The following is a 22,500-nucleotide window of genomic DNA, read 5'->3' as shown; positions in this document are numbered from 1 at the left end:
TACATTAGCAGGATATTTTAAACAAAAAAAAAAAAAAAACATTTGGGGAGTGTATTTCATATAAAGGTTTAGATTGTCTTACAGATTACAGATTGCAGTACTGAGCTAAGCTTGGATCACAAGGGTTTGGTCGGCTAGAAATGACTTTTTTCTAAGAACTTATTAGTAAAACCATTTGACTTGTGAAGTTACCAGAGGAGCAAAGCTTTTGGCATGCTGCAAACAGCTGGTCTAAACAGCACTGACATTAGCTGTGATATTGCCATTATATTTCTAACTCCAGCAACAGCTATGACCGCTTTGATTTAATGAATCTTGAAAAATAGAAATGGAAAATCTAACTCTGAAATTTGCCTGATTCTTGGTTGTTTCAGTAAGTATGGCTGCTCAGATAATTTTAGTAAAACTAATCAAACTAATCTGCAGTTTTATGAATATGACAAGCTTACATATCTACAAGTACTAAGGCAGAGCTCATTTTCTCAAGCTATTCTCTGTGAAAACCAAGATCAGGACAGAGTCTGGATAAGAAGTGTCTGTTCTGAATATGATGTTTTTTTACTTCTGAAAAGGGAAACTAATTTATTAGATTTTTTGTCCTGACATTTCTAAAAGATCAAGCAATCTCAGATGCCTTTACACTGTGATTCCCTTGTTTTACTAAGTTGGGAATGTTTTCCAGCTGTGCGTCTCTTATGGAAGATGGATTGTAGTTGGGTAGAATATGTTGGTCTGCAGTTAATTGGGAAAACATAGACTGTTTAGGCAGCCCTTGATCTCTGAATGCACGTAAGCATATGTTCTAGTTCTTGCTTCAAATTAGACAAATTTCAATTATAAAATTGCTTTAAATGATAGAGCCTATTTTAAATCTCATTATGTGTGCCAGCATTGTTGACATGCCTAAGATGCGAGTCTGAGAGCAAATTCATGAATCCCTTGCTGTGGCAGGCAGTAGCTGTGCTTTTTGTGGACCAGATAGTTTCATACGTAACTGTTTATGACATGTAGCTAAAGATTCAAGACAAGTATGCTTTTTCATTGATACAGTAAGTGCAGTGAAAGGGTGCTATAGTCCTGACTAAGAATAAGGACAGATCATCCCACAAGTTCATATTTCATGACAGAAAGTACATTGTGATACATAACAAAGTACAGTTTTTCATTGTGATAGGAAATAGGTAATACAAAAATACAGTTCAAGGAACTGGCTTTAGAAACAAAATTAGTAGTCTAAAACCACCAGAAGCCCAGTGATTGAACTGTTCAGCACAACAAAAATGATGGAGGACACTGAAGGAAATAGCTATAGCAGGAGAATGCTGTAGGAAAATGTCACTGAGTCACACTGTTTGAGAAATGCATAGGTCAGAAATATTTTCTTTTTTTTTATATATACATTTTTAGACTCTCACCACAGCCCCCTGCCATCATTCATGTCCAGCCCCCCCTACTTGATCATATGTTCCACCTTCCCTGACATCTGTTTGTTTTTCCCTATAAACTAGGACCCCACAAACATAGAAATCCTTAAGCAGATTAGGAAAGTGTGCAGTCAGGAGATGAGGGTATCCTAGTATGGTGCCTAGTATGGTGTCCTACTAGCTGCCCTGCCCAGTTCCTGATGTGCATTACATACACACATGCCTCTGTACTAACATCAGTAGTCTCCACTAATGACTGATAGCCCCTGGCTTTAAGTCTAGCCTTTCTGACCTAGGTAAGTGAGCTGACACAAATGCAGTTCCTCCTTACTCCTCTGACTGATACCACAGAGATCAGGTTCGGGTAATCGAACCTGAGTCACCTGGAGCACCATCATGGCTTCACCTCTCTATGCCATGGAGTCAGCCACAGCTGTAGCATCTGAATCCACAGAAAAAACAGCAGTGAAACAGTACATAGCAGGTTAAAGTGATGTACTCCATAGTAGGAGGATCAGGGAATATGGAGGAGAGAGGCAGCTGGGGCTAGAACTGCAAAACTGAGTAGAGCCACTAGAAATCAAAAGCATTTGCAATTAAAAATAAACGTAATATTGCTTCATTGAATTCCACTTAGTTGAATTCTTTATTAGTGAAACAACATTGTTGAGATACTATTTAATTGATCAGAATAGGTTGTCAGTTTCCATAATTTTTTGGTTGGTGTTTGATTGTTGACTTAGTGTCTTGACTCTTGTTTTAATTTCCATCCATTTTGATATTAGGGTTTTTATTGATTAAAATATGTTTTGATGCTCATTTATTGCAGCTAAATGCTGTAAATAGAGTTAGGGAGACTGTTGTCTCGGGAAGGTCTTTGCCCTTATTCTGCAGTTAATCCAAATGGATTATGAGACTGCGGGCTGATCATCCACCTGGATTAAATGGAAGTGTACCAATTAAGCCGTTTTTGAAGAATGCAAAAATTATTCAATATACAGCCTAGCCTAATAAATAAATAATTTTCATATGGTTGACTTGTTAACAACTATCAATCATATGATTTTATATATTGTGTACTATCGTCTGATTGAAGGTTCTGATTATGACCCATATTGCCTTATTAATTGTCCTAGTGACTTGTATTATATTTATTTATTTATATATATATTTATTTTTATTTCTAGTCACTGTTGTTTATAATAGAAATTCAAGATGGTTATCATATCTTTTTATGGTGCTGTTCAGACTTTTTATAGCTCCTAGGGTTCGTTGTTTATGACATCTTTAACGATAGTGTTTGCTTATACTATTAATGTATATTTTTTCTGCTTCTGTTGTTTAATAATTTTTATGTAGGTAATATATATTACATAATTTACAGATACATTATATTATTTTTTATTAGCACTTTGTTATTACGGACTTTGCATACATATTTTAAATGCTAAAATGTTTTAATTATTTATATTTTAGTAAGATATGTTTTGTTAAATGTCTTTATAGAATCGTGCTTTTTGATGAGTGAACTTGGAATAATTTGTTTTTTATTCTTATGAAAGCGATAGGGAATACTTTTTTGATATAAATTCCCTATGTTTTGTCTAATGTCTAACGCAAACCAATGATGTCTAAGCAAGCAAAGTCTGATTTACATTTCTGCTTTCATTTGCTAGCCCAGACCAATGATGTTTGAGAAAGTGAAGTTTAATTTACATTTTCCATCCTAACTTGCTAGTTAAAGCTAGGTTTTTTCTAATGTTTAAAGTAAACCAATGATTTTTAAGCAAGTAAAGTCTGATTTACATTTCTGCTTTCATTTGCTAGCTGAGACCCATGATGTTTGAGAAAGCGAAGTCTAATTTACATTTTCCATCTTAACTTGCTAGTCAAAGTTAATTAGAATAATGAAACACATTGGATGATGAAGTGCTTGTATAAGCACTTGTATTGGTTAGAGCAAAGCAGCTTGTTTACATGTTTTTTGTCATTGGCTGCTATATGCTTTATATTAGATTGAGATGTGGCTTTTGAATGTGGATCTGAAGAAGGCTTTGATAGCTGAAAGCGCTAATCCGTTGTTTGTTGTTTTTTGTCTTGTTGAGATACAGCTCTGAATAAATCGTTGAGTTACGTTTTATGGTGTGGTGCATCACTCATCTCTTAGTTATTGTTGTGATTTTGCTGAGCAAGCTTAAATGGAACATTCTTCTGCCTTTTTGTTCACTTATTATGTAGGTATTCTGCAGTTATGAGGGTGCAAGGAGCTTTTACCCTGCAGAAACAAAACACATTTCTTTTGTGGGGGTGCATTTTGAAGTTAGCAGTTATTTGTATTTAAGGTTTCATTGACGGTCAAGGTGATTTTTCTAGTGTCAGAATAGTGACATGAATCCAGAAATATATCTTTTTGCATTTATACACTATCCCAGGGATTCAATAAACTCTGTATAGGCTTCCTGCAAAGCCTACACGGAATCTACGTGTGTGTGTGTGTGTGTGTGTGTGTGTGTGTGTGTGTGTGTGTGTGTGTGTGGGCATGTGGGTGTGTGTGTGTGTGTGTGTGTGTGTGTGTGTGTGTGTGTGTGTGTGTGTGTGTGTGTGTGTGTGTGTGTGTGTGTGGGCATGTGGGCATGTATGTGTGTGTGTGTGTGTGTGTGTGTGTGTGTGTGTGTGTGTGTGTGTGTGTGTGTGTGTGTGTGGCAACAGGCAGACAGCACCACTGTGCAATGCATATTCATGCTGGGTGGCACGTCTAAGTGAGGTTTTGCAGCTGGCAACAGTGTTGGCATCCAGAAAGCCATGTAAGTGAATGTGGATAGCAATTCCGTCTAAAGCAGAGCACCTACAGTCCACAGATTTGCATGGAATACCACAATATCACCAGGGCTTCACAGACAGCTGTCAATCTGTTAGTGCAGCACATCTGCACAAAGGCCATCATACTGCAGGGGTAATTAACCAGAAACAGGAACATATTTGACATAGCTGTCACATACAAATGTGGTGGAATGAAACCCACACGTACCTCTCAACCTCTTAGAGCAAGAAATTTGGACAAAGCCATAAATAATGGGGGAACAAAGGGCCCAAAACAAGGACAGGTTCTAATATTGCTCTTCCAAACTTAGAAAGGTGATAGAATAATAGGTTGTACAGTAGCATGAATTTTCTGAAGAGCATGAAGTTTGAAATTCAAATGCCTGTCATCAGTTTGTGATTTCAGTCCACAATAACATGCCAATGAATTTCTAGAAAATGTTATGAAAAAAAGATCAAGAATATGGGGCAAAAACTTGACATTCTGCACAAATCATGACAGTTGAGAGGTATGAACTTAAATGTACGTAATATTGACTCATATCAGTCCCGCGATCATCTTGGTGATATGACAGAAAGCCACAAATTTGATAAGGAACATATTTAGACATCCTGAGAATATCTGAACAGTTGAGAGGTATGAATGCAAAGTATATGGTCCAAACATAGTACAAGACAGTGTACCTACAGTGCAGAGTATTGTGATATCCCATTCCTGGCATTCTGTACTGAAGCTGTGTAAATGATCTGTAATGGGACGTGGACTGCCATGTAAAATGAATACTCGGGGGGAAGTGTGTGTATTGAATAAAGGCACACAGATGAACTGTAGGAATGAACACAGGGAAAGAGGACAAGTGAAACAACGTAATGTGCAGCACAGGAGGGCATGTCAATGAAAGATGGTTGTAGCAGCAGCACCAATTGCACATCTATATGGTACAGTAGGGACTGCAGAGTGAAAATGTCTTTTATGGGGAGGATGTCTATGTGAGATAAGCATCCTTACATGAATAATGCAGAGGACATCTATCAGGGATCTGACATACAGTTGGTGTAGGGTGCACAATGTGAAGCTGTGCAGACTGATATGCCTAAATATGAGTGTACTCTCAGTAGAGGTCTCCAGCAGGTGGGCACAGGTAAAGGCTGATTGAAAACATTACAAGAACAAACCACAATCGTGGACAATATCAGAATAATACCACCAGTAATAACATGCCTCTGACATAACATATGCGATTTAGAGTGATAAGAGATGAGTCTGCACACACACACACACACACACACACACACACACACACACACTTGAACAACTATTATGATATATCCACACTCTATGAGGGTAACCACGCACACTGTCTTGGCACTGTAACATCTGCTGGCAGTGTTAGCAGGGACACTGCTATACCTGTATGCTACATTATGAGCAATACAGGCTAGTTGGCTTGTTTGCATGGCATATATATGGCATAATCCACAATGTTACGAATGATATATATGCCATTAATGTTGTCAAACACCTATGTATGTAGTGTGTGCATCAGCAGAACAGGTAGCACACATGCATCCTGAGTAACAACTTGATTGGTGTTCTGCACCATCAGACAGTCATAGGTTCATAGGTTCATAGGTAGGTACTAGGCTATCTGCTAGAGGGCATTTATAAGCCTAGCCAGAGTGTGTCAGCGTTCGCCACCCCATTGATTAATTAACTGATCCTCTGTCAAGCAGAGCCAATGAAGTGATCCCAGGGGTGTATTTTCTGTTACCCATCCACTCGTCAAGGTTTCTCTTGAAGAGTGTTAGTGAGGGGCTCTGCCTGATGTAATTTGAAATTTTTTTTGTTCCAAAGCATGGGGAGACTCTGTGACAGGAATCTATCCCTCCAGCATGTTCTATTTATTGTTGTGGCGAGGTTTAGCTCACTAGAGCACATGGCTCACAGTGACTTGGATTTCTTTAGGTGGAGCATGTCCATCAATTCTGAGTTTGACATGGCTTTGTAAGTCAGTCAGAGATCACCTCTGAGTAAGCGATATGCCACTGAGTACAGCCAGAGTTTTTTCAGTCGAGCTGCATAGGACATATGTTTGAGGCCAGTAATCCTCTTGGTGAGGTACTTTTTGTGGTCTCTTCAGCTGTTGGAAGTGTATGGCATGTGTATGGCACAAAAAGAATACCTAGGTATGGCCAATAAGCTGTGTTAGCTCACTGTGACAAAGATAGTACACTTCAGTTACACATCACTGGAAGATGTGTAGGGAGGTACAGGAAGAAGGGTGCATTGTACACAGTTATTGTTCTGATGAAGGCTGAGAAAACATGACTATATTATGGCCTCGATGTGGATGTCCTTCACATACCCATTACTTGTGTTACATTCAAGGAAGTAGTCAGCACTGTGACCACATGCTGGTGGATGTACCACTTACCATCTTCCCCAGAACACAGATCACATGCCTTTTGATCTGATTATAGGGTGCGATGTCCACATTATACTTAGGTGATGTGCTTGTTTCCTGACTTAACAAACTGCCTCATGTTTTTTGTCAATGCAGGTGTTATGGCTGTGGCAAAAATTTCTGGTATGTGTTGATACTGTCTATATTATACTAATATCACAGTTGGAGTCAATGATTGCCCACAATCTGTAAACCTTCAGTCAGCTGTTTGGACACATGATGTGTATGTCATCTGTGATGTCCATCACTTAACTAATGGACAGGAAAGTGTCTAGCAGACAGCCCTGATGTACGGACCTGATCACTGGACCTGAGATATAGGACACATCACACATGTCAACATAGTGAGATGCCACGTATGTGATACACACACTGGTCTACCCATTTGCTGGTATAGATGTTTATAGCTATATATGATTGAATACCTCAGTGTGGATTTCTGTCAAATGTCTTGAGCTAGCCAAGTTCCACAAGATGATATTGTTGTCATCATGTATGCCCTCGATGACCTCTTTGAGGACATGTATCAGATGTAACAAACAAGATGTAGCATTAACAACTTACACAAGTCTGTCGCACACAGCAGAAATATTACTAGTGAACATGTAGAAGAGGTCCATGATGACATGTCGGTCTACCTCACAGTCGAGGAGAGTCAGGATGTCTCTATAAACGCATATATCAGGTCCCCCCCCCCAACTCTGATGGATGTGTGTTGATATGCACTGTTGTATGGGAACATAGACCATGTGGAGGGTATATTGAAGTGTGTATTCAACTGTATCAGGAAGGTGAACATGCTGAGTCATGCCATAGGTGATCTGCAATGATGTCACAGCCCATTGATTCTGTGTGATAGGTCTGGATGAAGGTAAGACAGTGCATGCTGCCTATTTTGATCTTCTGTAGGGTATTGACAAAATCCCCATGCAGGTATCTTTGAGAAACCCTCCCAGCTGAGGACTGATCTTTATGTCAGTAGATGGGCAACCAATTAGCTCACCGAGAGAGCACATACTATGAAAGTTGGTGAATCAACCTGTACCAGTAGAACTGTATCTACTGGCAAACCCCAGGAATCTGTGTTTGGCCATTCACTGTTTGGTCTCTATCAGTTCAGACTAAAGTGTATGGCTTTTGGCTTACCAGGTTTGCTGACTCTTGCATATTGGGTGCAATCATTGAGCCCACCAATGATGATAACATAGTACAGGAAAAGCTAACACAGACGAATGAATGGTGACAAATGCACACTATCTACAAATAAATGCAAAAATGCATAATTTCCTAAGTTGTCCATCTGAAAAGTGGAATTCCATGTTAATCACAGCATTGATAGCAGTCCTGCTATGATGAAACCCAGTGATGCAAGCACTGGGAACACATGTAGATAGCAATCTGAACTTCAACCACCAAGTGTCTACACTGGTCTTAAAAGCCTATGTTGTGCACATCACAACTTGTGCCATCATATTCAGATCTTAGAATTGTATGACAGCACTGTAGCCAAACCTCATTAAAACTATAGTATACAAAAATATAGTATAATGCTTTATTTTGCATGTATCTCACCAGACAAATGTAGCATCTGGAGAGACCACAGTGATTTCTCAGCAAGATAACACAGAGCCTACAAACCAAGCCGTAATGTATGTGGATAGATTAAAAGCCATTGTCACTGTAATCTGTCTTGTATAGGATGAGTGGACTTCTGCCTGTGTCTGACCCTGCCCTGGTGGGAGTACTTCATATCCAAAAATCTGATATAGAAGATGACATCAACTGACTCTCTTGAAGAGAATATGGTAAGAACAGTGTCCCACATGCGGTGTAAAATGCTCTGTGTAATGTCAACCAAGAGCTCACAAACACACACACACACACACACACACACACACACACACACACACACACACACACTCACACACAGACACACATACATATACACAGTTGACTGCAGTGAGAATAGAACCTCTATCAACATACACAGGCTACGGAACTCAGTACTTTATGCAAGTGCTATGGCACAAGTTTACTTGGAGTGTCTCAGACAACACTTTATAGCTGATGACATTAGCACTGTCTGCTGAGGAGACTATAACAGTATCCCACATGCTGGTGTAAAATGCTCTCTTTACTGTCAAACAAGATCTCACAAACACACACACACACACACACACACACACACACACACACACACACACACACACACACACACACACACACACACACACACACACACACACACACACACAAACAACTGCAGTGATAATAGCACCCCTATCTAAGTACACCGACTACAGAGCACACAAGTGCCACAGCACAAGTCCGACTTTTTATAGGAGTGCAAGTGAACCTATAGTAGATGACATCAACAGGTCATGTGGGAGACAGGATGTTGGGTGAGCTGCAAGAAATGGATGTGTAGGCATCTGCACAAATCAAAATACTGTCAGTCCATGTCATTGGAGCAGTAACTGTGGGATGCACACTTCTGCCCTTCTGTCTAGACAAACACACACAGTTGACTGCAGGGAGAACAAGTCCCATACCTATCAAAGCACAGATGTTGCAAAACACAGTACTTTATGCAAGTGCCATGGCACAATTCTGACTTTTACAAGGGGCAGGTGAACTTATAGTAGATGACATTAGCAGGCCATGTGGGAAACAAGATGTTGGGTGGGCTGCATGAAATGGATATGTAGGCATCTGCAGTAATCAAAATACTGTCAATCTAAATACTTCTGCTCTTCTGTCTAGATACACACACACACACACACACACACACACACACACACACACACTCACAGTTGACAACAGTGAGAAAAGAACCCCTACCTAAGTACACAGACTATTTAACACAGTACTTTCTACAAGCGCCATTGCCCAAGTCTGACTTTTACAAGAGTGCAGGTGAACTTATAGTAGATGACATCAGCAGGCCATATATGAGACAAGATGTTGGAAGGCCTGCATAGGTTCATAATTTCATAGGTTCATAGGAGGCTACTAACCTAATGGCCCTAGGGTGTTTAGAAGCCTAGCTGTGTAAAAACATAAGTACCCTTACTGAGCATAGTTAGATAGTTGTTGTTAGCAGAGCGTTTTTTGTGAGCAGCGCCAACTGGCCCTTTCATTGGGGAACATAGGTGCCACCCCAGAGGTGACTTTACAATCAACCAACCAATACTCAACGTTGTGCTTGAACAGGATCATTGTGGAGCACTACTTCACATGCCATGGGAGCCTATTACAGAGGAGTATGCATTGCTGGGCAATATGTCTGTTACCCCAACATGTTCTGTTTATGTCATAGGCTAGATTCAGAAACCTGAGGCAAGTTATTCTTGTCCCATTTGATTTGCAGATGTCCAGCAGCATTTCCAGCACAACATGGTCTGAGACTGTTCTGTAGGCCAAGTATAGGTCACCTCTCAGCAGCCTGCATGATACTGAATACAGTGACAGGTCTTTCAGTCTTTCCATGTATATCATGTTTGGAGGCCCTGGATTCTCCCAGGCACAAACATGTGTTGTCTCCACTTGCTGCAGGTGTCTGGTGAAATACAGACAGAAGAGAGCATTGTATTCAATTTATGGTCTGATAAGGGTAGAGTACAGCAGAGGTATGACCACTATGGTCTTGAATGTGATGTCCATATGTATGAGGTGTGCAATGCATATGTGTGTGTCATCACTATGGACACAGAGATGAAAGTGTAGATTGCTATCAACATGTGTTTTTAAGTCTCACAACACTGTGTTTGAGCTTAGAGGGGTGCTTAGAGGGGTGCTATGTATATCATAATTAGCAGGGGTAGTTCATTACCAAAGGGGACAATGAGGCATTGTATGCTTTAAGGTTCAGTCCTTGAGTCTTGCACCAAACAGCCCTCCTGTCATATGTTAGAATCGTTGAGGGACTCTATATGAGTGCATACACTTAACAGACATCTCCAACCGTCAGAAATCACAGGCCATCTACTGTTGCCTGTGTTTTATGGAAGTAGTTTTCAAACAGTTGCAGACCCAGCAGAGATCCTTGTGGTATTCTAATGGTAAGTGGCTAGTGGTGGAGGTGCAGTCCCCAACTTTGAGAGTGTGTGTTCTGTCGGTGAGCCAGTTGGCTATCCGTCTACTACTGTACACCTTAACTCCTACATGGGAGATCTTCACTATAAGTGAATGGGGGATAGTGTCAAAGGTATTGGTTAACTCCACTTAGGTGGTATGCCCTGTTATTCCTCATCCAGGTCTTTGGGGTCAGTATCAAAGAAGTCCACAAGGTTCAATAAGCAAGATCTAGCCTTAAAAAAAGAAAATGGGTCAGGACAGGTATGTTGAAGGTCAGCTATGTCCCTGTGGATAAAGTCCATGCTGATTCCTTCCCTAGCCTCGCATGTTACCAGATTATGTGCATTCCAGATCACACAACGTTTGATATTACATTTTGTAGTGTAAGTGATATATGTGTGGAAAAAGTACTCGGACACCAGGGTTGCAGTGCTTTGGGGTGGCAACACATAGATGTATTGTAAATATGTGATATATTGTTAGATAGAGCCCTCAGATGGTAATGTTTCCACATGTAATTTCATTCATAGACAGGAACTGTACAGTAAACAGCAGTAATACAGACTAAAATGTACATTTCCATAGTGTAGCAAGAACCAGGTTTGTGCGATGGTTGGCAAAGTGTATATGCATGCAAGATATGCATTTGTGCATTGCTAAACAGTGTGCAAATGCAAGCAGCATTGCTAAAGTCTTACAGTTAGTACTGAGTTTATAAAACACACCTGCTGCTTAACTGACTCTGTGGCAGCACATGTTAATGCATTGATACATTCCTTTTTAGGGCCAGATGGTACTGGCTTCAAATCCAGGTGCACCTAATACTTTTGCATACTTTAAATTACAGAGTGATAATGCAATGACACAAATTCTTTATAGTACATGCGTTGTAGTGTGTTAGCATAGTGCAGCGGTGTTAAGCAGCATTGCGCAAAGGTAACCACAGCAGTTTGCCACCACCCACCATTGCTGCATGGTGGCGAGCAATGCACATCTCTCTGCAAACATGGATCCCAAAAATTGAATGGATCCACTGCTTTTCCAGTAACTTATGTGCATTAAGTGTGATTCTATTTTTGACCACGTTAAAGTGGTGAAATGGGGTAGGTAGAAAACTGGTGAAATGGGGAGCAAGCAGGGGGAAGAACAAAGGGAAATCAGGACAGAAATGTGCAGGAGAGAGTAAGGAAAGAACCATAGCTATCCATTTTTTACAAGTGTAAACTGAATATATGTGCAAAATATTAATTGCATGTGGACTGTTACCTCCAGAGAGAGGGGTGACCACAACATATTCATGTTGTATAACCAACTGGACTGAATCAAGTGTGTCAAGAAGACATGTGTGTGAAATGGATAGCTATGTATGAGACAATTTTTTATGGGACAGGTGTCCATTTAATTTTTATTTCAGAGAGAGAGATGAATGTTGGAGAAAGGAAGTAGGTATGTCTGGTTCAGCTAAGTTGGGGAGGTAAGGATGAAGTTGTAGACAGACAAGACAAACAAGACAAGAGACCGGGGTGGTGATAGACACAAAAGGTTGGGGGATACCATAATTGGGGTGAGGGTGGGGACATCCTGAGCCCACGGTCATCAATCTGGGAGACAGTGAAATCGAGTCCTCATCCACTGTAGTGTCATCATTGTCACCTCACTCCACCGCTAGCTGGAGTGTTTGATGTCACCTCCTCCTCCTGCTAGTAGGCACAAAATGACAGAGAGCAGCCTCTGCACCCAGTGTAGACATGCAGCAACAATACAGTCCACCACCCTATGCACCATCCCTGGCAACTGGCTGAGGGTGATGAAATTACCACTTCCACCACTGCTTCAGGATGGTACCTCTGGACCAGCCTCAGGGGCAGGACTACCTGTGGGTGCAGGTATTGCAAGGGCAGCAGAGGCAGTGCTGCCAGGTTGGCTCCCAGATGTGCTGGAAATTAGTGCTGTTGCTGGTGCAGCAGGGGAGGCTGATCCAATGAGCGGGCTGGCCTACCTCACTGTGCTGTGGAGCATTTAGTGATGAGGTACACATGTATGACATTGACACATTTTGACTACACATAAAATAAAAAAATAAAATAAAATAAAAATAACATAAAAGTATTTATAAAATAAAATAAAATACAAATAAAATAAAAAAGCAATTATTTATAAATTAAAATAAAAAATACAAATAAAATAAAAATTATTTATAAAATAAAATAAAAATATATTTTTAAAAATAAAATACAATAAAATAAAGCAAATAAAAAAGAGAGATAATGGTTTGGTGAGAGAAAAAATAGATAAGATTAGTACCTTCATATGTGACATACAATGCATTAATACAATTATGCAACTCTTTTATCTTAAGTTTTACATTTCAGTCTACCACCTCCTAACAGATGCACAGCATACTACAGATTGCAGCAAGTAATCCTTGAAATGTTCATATATTGCACATATGCGTGTTCCAGTTATACAGATAACAGTTTACAGCAGGGTATTTGTGCCACTGGTATAGAAGTTTTAGTTTAATGTAAATTTTATTGAAGAAATAACAGTATTGTATATTTCTGAACTGTGGTATTTGAACCCACAACCTCTGACTAAAATCTAATATTGAGCTCTTACAATTGGTTTGTGCTACAGACTAATGCATACATACTTGCTTTTACAGTTGGGTTATGCATGCTCAGTTTGATACAACTCTATAAAATACCAAAAAAAACTACCTTTAACTTCTACTGCTACAATAAAACTACTCTTCTGCTGCATACATACCACTTACTTCCCTCAGTGTCACCAATGTAGGCTCGTCCTTGGACATTGCACTCCTGATCACTGGCAGCTGGGGAAAAAACAAAAGAACAGAAGACTGTTATGCATACCAGTCTTGCCTATATTCAGCTTTCTAAGTCTTACAAGTATTCTGTTAAGTTGATACTTACACAGATGGGGGATGTCCTCACTTCTAAATTCCTAAAACCCTTGGTTGAGAGTATCCCTCTTCCTCATTTGTAGGTCATTAAACTGATGGCTACATTTCTCTACAGTGCACAGGGCACCAGTGGCACTGGATACAGCCTGGACTAAACTATCCCATGCCTTAGATTTGTACTGGGAGCCAGAATAGTCCCCTGCAGAAGTCTGTGTCTGTTCTGCTTTCTGAGGAGTCCAGTAAATATCCTGGACTCCTGGACACCCCACGTCTGCACCCTAAACCTAGCACCTTCCGCACTAACGCCTGCCATGTCTGTCTCTCAGTGGATCTAGAGCAATGGAGACTGATGCTTTCCAGCCAGTTCCAATTATAGTGTTTACTGGAGTGCGCACAACCACTCTACGCATTTGTGCGATGGTGTGAGGTCATCAGCAGTGTCAAGCAGTGAGGAATGATAAAATTGATTTTTACAGTGTGGGATTCAAACCTAGGCATAAGAGACAAAACATTTACTTCCACAGCATTGATTTTCCATCTTTTCCACAGAAGAATAGGCATCATACATAAATGGAGGTGACAGTATGAGCTGTTACACATGTATGTGTGTGACCTGACATGGTTATTGGGTATAGAGGCAGTTGTGCATGTGTCTTAGGCAAATGTGAAGGACATGTAAGTCCAGATAGAAAAGTTATACTTACAGAAATATAGTCCACAATATACCCTTACTCATACATCTGATAATAAATCTGATAATGCATAAATAAATGAATGAATAAATAAAAAACACAATAATAGTGTGTCATCCCTTATACATATAATTAATGTCAGATCCAATAGCTAAAGTGTTATAACTGAGACTGAATATAATGGGAAGTGGAACAACAGTAAAAGTGTATGGAATATCCTGTATTAGAACCCAGGACCATGTGTATGGCACTCCTACACTTACACTTGTTGCCACAAGATACTTGAAATAATACTTGCTCATGTTTCATTTCATTGCTATAAACTGCAATGTCACAATAGTAAAAAAAGTTGCACACCCTGTACTAGAATCCAGGACCATCTGTACTCTGGCCCTCCACCTACATCTGCTGCCACAGGACTAGTTACATCACATTCCCTAATTTACTAATCATTCTTAAGGTATTTGTGTTATCCACCACACAATGCCACTTACCAGGTTTGCGCTGTGCCCAACAGAATTAATTGAATGTATCTGGTTTCTGTTTTTGGCTGTCTGGGTCCTGTCTGCAGGTGTTTGATGGCTGCAGCTGCTGGGGAACTGCTGCACAATGTTGGTTAGTGGTTTTGTGCAGTACTCAACACAATTAATTGAATATATCCTGTTTCTATTTTTGGCTGTCTGCAGGTGTTCTGTCTGCTTCTTGGATGGTCCAGTTGTCCAGTTTGCACACACGCAAATGAGATAAGCACAGCCAAACCTAACATTCATTTCCTCCATTCCCGTGAGTGCACTAAATGAAACATTGTGCAAACACCAGCTCCAAAAAAGAAAAAACACAAGACAGAAAAGGGGAAAAAAGGGACAAGTAGTTAAAATGAGGAAAACTCAGTCTATGACATACACACTAGAAAATGATGGTTCACATGAGATATGTCTACATAGATCTGGATTTGAACTTTCACAGCGATGAACCTTCAGAATACAGGATGGCTACCTTATCCCTCTTTGCCACACAAACAGCTTTGCAGCAAGGAAATGAAATCATTCTGCACACAATCAACTGCAACATCATCTACAGTAATATGAAACCATGCGACTGTTATTAGTACATTTATTTTTTTGGCTGTAGTGCAGTTAGTGCTCACACAACTTGTTATGATTATTGCTTGCAAATATACAGCTGTCTTACCTCTCTGTGTTTGTTAGTCATTCATCAGTTATCTGACCAGTAATGTGAGGCATGCAGTCTGTAGGCCAGTATATATCATTGGACTTAAAATGTGTGAGGATATTAACTGGAAATAATAACATATGCAGTTGCCAACAAATGAAATGCAGGGTGGATGTTAAGATGCACAACCTGTGAATTGTGTGCTGCTTTGTAGGTCTTACGTGACACACCCATTGGATGTAAGGCAGCCTGCATTGCTGTTCTGGTTTCCTACTCACAACCTGTAATCATTCACATCTGCAATCCATTAAAAACAAACACACAGGGAGTGCCTGCACTATCTTTGCATCTCCTACACAGATCCAAGTATTTGGGATTCAGCAATTCTAATCTGTTCACAACTCATTTGCATATTCACGGTGCTAACACCCCTGTATCTACATATAAAAAGGCAACAGTGTAGCTATGCAAACTGATGGTGAATAGACTTGTTTATGTGGAGAGGATTAAATGTACACTACTTCTTCAGGATATATCTGCACAGAGGATTATCGAACTTCAGAAGGCTTGCTTACATTTTGTCAGCTACATACTGCATATGCTATAATGTATTTAAGAAAAATCTAAGCAAAGGCTTTTATACTTTTATCTGTATGCATTAGTTAGAAATGTACTGATGCCACTGGCATGTTTGTCAAGCCATTTCACGGGTATACATGATTGTCAGTTCATGATAATGGAATACTCTGTGATAAATATGTACAAATGCTTCAGGGACAGTTCCTTTAATATAAATTTTAGCATTTCAAAGATGGTTTGTTAGCAAAAGGTGTCAATTGGCAGGTTTTTTTTTTGGGGGGGGGCAAGGCTGAGTTGCTGTTCTGGCACAAAAAAGGATATGTTGTTATTGTAACTCTCCTTTTCTTGCATCCTGCCTGTTGTTCATATTTCACATCTCTACACTGTTTTATGTTTCTCCAGTGGGTATTACTGAGTGGTTACCTTTTCTGTTTTATTTGGAAACAGTTATTTTGTAGTTATGTGATACTTAATGTGTATTATCCTTCTGTTGTCTTTTATGAAAGCTAGGAGTATGCCACCCAGGTGTGTCAATCCTCAGAGTCCCCCGAGACCCCCCCCAACTGATGCTGAGAATCAGGACATAGTATATACCTTTAGGCAACGTGGTACCTTCCTGCTTGAAAAGGGACAGGGAGATATGGCACTCAGAATGCAAATTTGGCACCAGATTGTGGATGATGTGAATGTCGCGGATGGCCAAGGCAGGACATATGAGTGGGTGCACTATAGGGCCACTTATTTGATCACATCTGCGCAGAGGACAGCAGCTGCAGTGGGCCATGACCAGATGGTTACTGGGGGAGGGCCTGCTATGGAGCCACCACTAACAATGAATGAAGAGTTCAGTGATTCAGACAGCTCCCAGGAAAGTGCAGTACAGGATGTCCTGGATGTCAGTGCAACAGCTTCAGGGATAGTGGCACATCCCAGGAGAAGCTTCCAGTTAGACTCTCATATCTCAACAGTTCAATACTGTTGTGTAGTAAAACAATTGAAATCAATACATTACGTCTGTGTCACATGAATTTTTTTGAGGGGAGGATTGAAGATTGCTACATTTATTAGCTTAGGTTGGAGCTGTCCACCATGTCCTTGTTGAAAGACATATAAAGGGGTTAAAAGTATTATCCCCTGTGTTACTGTTAGCTGTAATTATGCTGCCCTTACTGTTTGCTTAACTTCTTTCAGGACCATCTGGATTGCAGATGAAAATCTCACCTGCAGATGGTAAGCCAAACATTTTTATGTCAGTACTGCTGCGCTATTTCAAGAAATACTACAAGAAAAGTAGGAAAACCCACTAACAAAGCTGTCTGGTATACAGTTTAACGAGTCTGTGTTTTTCAGTTTGTTCTATGATGTGATGAAGGGCACCTAGCCTGAAAGCACTTATCAATGAACTATTGTATGCCAGACAGCTTTGTTAGTTGGTTCTTCTGCTTTTCTTGTGGTATTTTGTTTGTTGTGTTGAACCACTGTTTAGTCATGGTTTATATTTTATTCTGTTTTATTTTCAATTTCAAGAAGGCAAGGCCGTTGATCATGGAAGTGTGGTTACTGTGACTTCACTGCCTGTTGAGTCTGGCCATAAGTGTGGTTACTGTGACTTTGGTGCCTGTTGAGTCTGGCCATAGCCAAAGTGTGGGTGAGGTGCCACAAAGGAGGGTTCATAGGGGCGTTCAGAGGAGGCCTGCTATCCCTCCTAAACCTGGTCCAGGTTTCTCTTCCTGTGCCACTCAGTGTATGTTTAGGACCATCATAGAGGCACAGGCACACCCCCATATGTACTGCAGACAAATGCTCATGGTTATAGATGTGGCACAAGCTGACATCCATGACTGCCTCTACCATGTTGCAGATTCAATGGACTGGATGAATGACACGTTGGAACGAGAGGTGTCTGTGATGGAACAAGAGGTGTCTGTCATGGAACGAGCATTGCCTGTGATGTAATGTCTGCTGGGAGGGAAAGGCATCCTTGTTGGGTGTAGGTCAGCCACATCATCTGCTGTTAGCCAATGTGGCCATGCCCGATCACTCTCCAATAGTGGCAGCACTTCCACTGCTCCATCAGTGAGTGTGCTGTCTACACCCAGATGTGGAAGGCCATGGGGTTGTGGTCCTGGGCATCCCCTTGAAGGGAGCTGATCCAGCAGACATCAGTCACATTCAGGCAGCAGCAGTTCATCTGACCATGGATGTGGATGTGGTAGTGCAACTCCTGGTAGTGCCAGTTCTTGTGGTCGGGGATGACAACGATGAACAGCCATCTCTACAATGCATGGCTCACACCAGTCCGACATACCAAGACGAGCCAGCAAAGAGCTTGGTTGCATTCATGCAGACACTCACACACCAATTTCACCTGGGGGACCCCTACAGACACACACAACAGTTACATGCATCAGCAGCGTGGCTTAAAACTAATTTGTCTCACTGGCCATTTGTCAGTTTATCCAAATGTGTGCCTGTTTCTCTTTATTACTCACACATATTCGCTGACCTTTTGTGTCAGTCCAGGCCTCCTGCCCCCCCACCCCCACAACACCCAGTATGAATGATGATAACTGTGCCATATCCCTATTTTCTATCTTTTGGATTCAGGGATACTTAAGCTTTGTGTCTGATGCTTGGGGTGCATAGCTGACTTAGTACTTAGTATATCTGCATTTGTGGTGTTGAGCTGATAATTTTACCTTTGACTTTTATATTGACCTTGGAAAGTTACACAATTGATAGCATCAAAATTTCCCAACTTTGTTGTGAATGATCTTGTGAGGGTTGTGAAGTCAGAAACTGCAATGTATATAATTACTTTCTAACTTCTCTCTTTAATGATTTTCCAGTATATATTTATGGTGCTAAACTGAGGGCATGCAGTGATCATCAGTACTTTTGCAAGGTATGACTGGGCGAATCTTTGATGCCTGAGGCCTACTATTTAATAATGGACACATATAAGTCACATAAGTCTCTGTTGTCACAAATTAAGATTACTACTGTAACAATCTCCCACCTTTAACTTGCTTACAGTACCAATTAGTGAAATACGAGGATATATCACTCATTCAAGTTATTACACAATACAGTCCAGGTTCAAGACTTACCTTGTAAATGCAGCAGTTGACATGGTTTTAGTTCAGGGCTGAGTCTGTCTAATGCAAACAGTACACAGCCAGTATATGAGGAGGTAGAGGTTATGTGAGTTGGCTGGCATCAATGTTACTATATGTATGCGCATAGGAGAAAGGTTTTAGGCCCCTAGGTGGTGAGTATACAATGCATTGTCTCTTAGCCAATGCAAGGGCATGCTGAGCACGCCTACATGTGACTACACCCACAGCAGCTGGTGGAACCCCCTCTGACTACTCATCTGTCTGGGGTTGTAGTGACCTTGGCATTAGTGGTGGGATGTGTGCCCCTTCCCCCTGCTGATCCTGCTGAAGCTGTTTTCCTTGGATGTTGTTGTGTAACATAGCACATACTGTGAATATTTCTGTACATGTCCATCAATTTTACTGCAGGACTTCACCAGATGTATGTAGGCACCAGAACGGTGACTTCAGCAGCCCAAATACACACTCTATGATATTTCTGGTTTGAGGGTGTGCCTCATTATGGTGTTCTTCCGTGGGTGTGTGCACATTTCTGATCAGCCACAGTTCCAGTACATAGCCTGCAACCCTTAGTAAATGACCTTGTGGGATATCCCCCCTAGCAAACATCTGGTACATTTGGGAGGTGTACCATTTATGTGAGTCATGATAACTGCCAGGGTTGCCAGCACACACATTCAAGATGATTCCCTTGGCATTACACATGACTTGGCAGAGTGGTAGCCCTTTCTGTTTACATAAAGCCTACCTGTTCCTTGGGTGGTGCTGTAATTTCTACATGTGTACAATCTACGGTACCCAGTACTTCAGCATAGTGTGCTACAGGGTAGAACTCCTGCATATTTCTGGCCCTCTCCTAAGGACTATGTCGAAAATATATTTGGTCACTGGCATGTTGGAGCATAGCATTCAGGATCTGATGGAGGATCCTGGATGCTGATGCCTGTGACACCCCCAGCATGTCCCCTATTGGTCTCTGAAAGATACCTGTAGTTAAGATTCTAAGTGCTACACGTACCTTTGTCTCCACTGGGATGGGTTCCCCTCAGTTGGCTCTGGCTGTTAGTTGAGGACGACAGAGGTTGCAGAGTTCCTGTAGTGTGTCCCTATCCACCCTGTAGCCCTCTACAATTTCCACATCATGTAGGTTGTGAAAACCTAAATGTGGCCTGAAAACACTTCTCCTTCTTGGCCTAGGTCTATTAGCAGCAGCAGCAGCATTGGCTTCAGCCTGTAGCACATATAAATAAATTAAAGCAGCAGGAGCCCCTAACATTCTTTCTGTGTAGTCTCCTTTCTGTGGCTGTATTCCAAAAGGTCTTGGAATTCACAGGAAAAACCAGCACAGAGTATACAAGGTTACTTTATAGCTTGTTGAAAAGCTCCATAGTGTTGTATTGGTTGATTATCATGCAGTTCAGCTGCTTATGCTGTAATTAGCATGACACAGTGTTTACCTTGTTTGCGTGGGGGTGCGCACTTCTACACGGTGCTTACTAAATCTAAAATTTGTAGCTACAATGTCTGCATCGTGCTAGAAAATGACCATGTAGGGTTTATTGAATCCCCCCTGTGGGCTTCATGGGCCTTGCAATGCACGAGGTCAAGGAGGGTATAGCTGAAGCACAAAGATACCATCCCTCCACCGCAAGGTAAGTTAACTGATGGTTACAAACTCATATGTATAAATGACAATAAGCATTTAGTCACAAAACAGCATGGGTAGCTATCAGAACCTAATGAAAGTAAGTCAAGACTTTCCAGGAACTGCTTTTCAAAGTTGCAAGTGAGTCTTTCAAATGGACAATGACAGGGAAAGAGCTATGAAATTCTAAGGACGATTCAACTGATTGTGAGGCAAGCACATTCAGGCCATAAAGGCAGTACCAGAAAGGGGCAGAGGAAGTGGCACATAATTTGGTTATTGTCATCTGCAGTTATGGCCTAGTTTGCATGCTGACTCAGTTTATGGGCCTTTGTGATACAAAGAATATGTCTAGTTTTTAGATTTTACTTTCAGTAGATTACGAGATAATCAGTGGTCCTATACTTGAATTGTGAATGTTTAAATTTTGTTACAGTTTCTCCCTCCATTACCTTTTTAACAAACTCTGCAGAACATCTGCTGGATCTTCCGTAAACAGTTATGTCTTAACACCGCCATTAAAGATGGCATCCTTCCAATTCACAGTTTATTTTAAAATATATTTTATTATTTTCAGGAAAATTCTATTGAGCTTTATTTTTACAAATGAGGTAACAAAAGGCTGTCACATCCTCCTGCTTTGAGAAAACACATGTTTAAATCCTTTCTTTATCAACAACTCTTTTGGAACACTTCAGGTTTGCCTGTGTCCTGCCAAAGATTTAATCACTATGAAGAAACCCTGTTTTCATGTTGACATATTGATGCAGGTTATGCACTGGTATAATTATTACTGTTTGCTCCTTTTCTCTCGTCACCTTCAATACCTCCTCAAGCTACTCTTGCTTTACTTTATCAGCACATCAACCAGCTTGGTGGCATAGAGGGATGGAGTCTTTTCTGTGGCCTACATGATCTGTGTTTATTTAATGGCCTGATACAGGAGGAGACAGCTAGGAAGGAAGGGAATGATGGGGCAATGCCTGCTCACTTCTTCTTGTGGGGGGAATGTGCACCAAGATCTTCAGTGGAGACCCAAAATCAACAGGAAGTATCTGCTTACAACTGGGGGTAAGGGCTAGGGCAGTGTGTGGGTGATATCAGCCATGGAAATGAGTGACATTCCTTTGTAGCATCCACTACATGTGCACTCCTTAATCCAGCCCTGTGGTGCACAAAGTGAAAACCCTCTGATGGCTGCCTGGATGAAGTCTACACCATTACTGAAACACAGTGATGGATTTGATTGCTGAGAGGTATAGGAAGCAAAAAAAAAAAAACATAGATCAGCCATAATTATACCATCAGATATTATTACCATTACCATGTGTGCCCAGTAGAGTGAGGCATTCTGCAGTTTGCATATCATTTATTGTACTCTACATGCAGAATTCTGAAATACTGCAAACTAACAACACATTGCCTTCTTTCTATCTTTCTTTCTTACTGACATCAGTGTATGCCCAATAAAACCATAACCCATAATATCACAGTATACAGCTGACCACATCAACCCTAACCGAGAAAAGCCAAAAGAAACCACAGCTGACCACATCACAAGGTAGTTTGGCTCGTTATAA

General features: G+C 40.8%; 1 protein-coding gene across 2 annotated transcripts in view; it reads left to right on the top strand.

Moving 5' to 3' along the window:
• The window catches only part of COL25A1 (collagen type XXV alpha 1 chain), a 1,631,546-nt gene that overhangs the window by 1,358,248 nt on the left and 250,798 nt on the right, over nucleotides 1–22,500 (top strand). The window lies entirely within an intron of this gene.

The sequence above is a fragment of the Protopterus annectens genome, chromosome 2.part0, assembly GCF_019279795.1.
Source record: "Protopterus annectens isolate FY-2018-M chromosome 2.part0, PAN1.0, whole genome shotgun sequence".
NCBI lineage: Eukaryota > Metazoa > Chordata > Ceratodontiformes > Protopteridae > Protopterus > Protopterus annectens.
This window is presented reverse-complemented; position numbering and strand designations above follow the sequence as displayed.